Here is a 284-nt window from a genome sequence, read left to right as displayed (position 1 = left end):
CTACCTCTTTTAAGATGGAAGCTGTTCATTGGCTCTATGTGTGAACATCTGAATTTAAATATACATGTTAGAAAGTGTATCTTCACCTTCAAACGTGTACTGTATACATAATCAATGTGATCGTCATGCCATCTATTTTGGAATGTAAAATATAAATGTGAAGTGATAGTATTTGGTGAAATTACTTTAACAGTGGTAGATATCGTAATGAAATACAAAAACTTAATTGCTGTAAAAAAATCTGGCTTTTCACAGAAAGTACGACCCCCAATTTCATATGTATA

Source organism: Hippocampus comes, unplaced genomic scaffold, assembly GCF_001891065.2.
Source record: "Hippocampus comes isolate QL1 unplaced genomic scaffold, H_comes_QL1_v1.1 scaffold86, whole genome shotgun sequence".
Taxonomy (NCBI): Eukaryota; Metazoa; Chordata; class Actinopteri; order Syngnathiformes; family Syngnathidae; genus Hippocampus; species Hippocampus comes.
The sequence above is the reverse complement of the archived record's forward strand: the minus strand, read 5'-3'. Positions refer to the sequence as shown.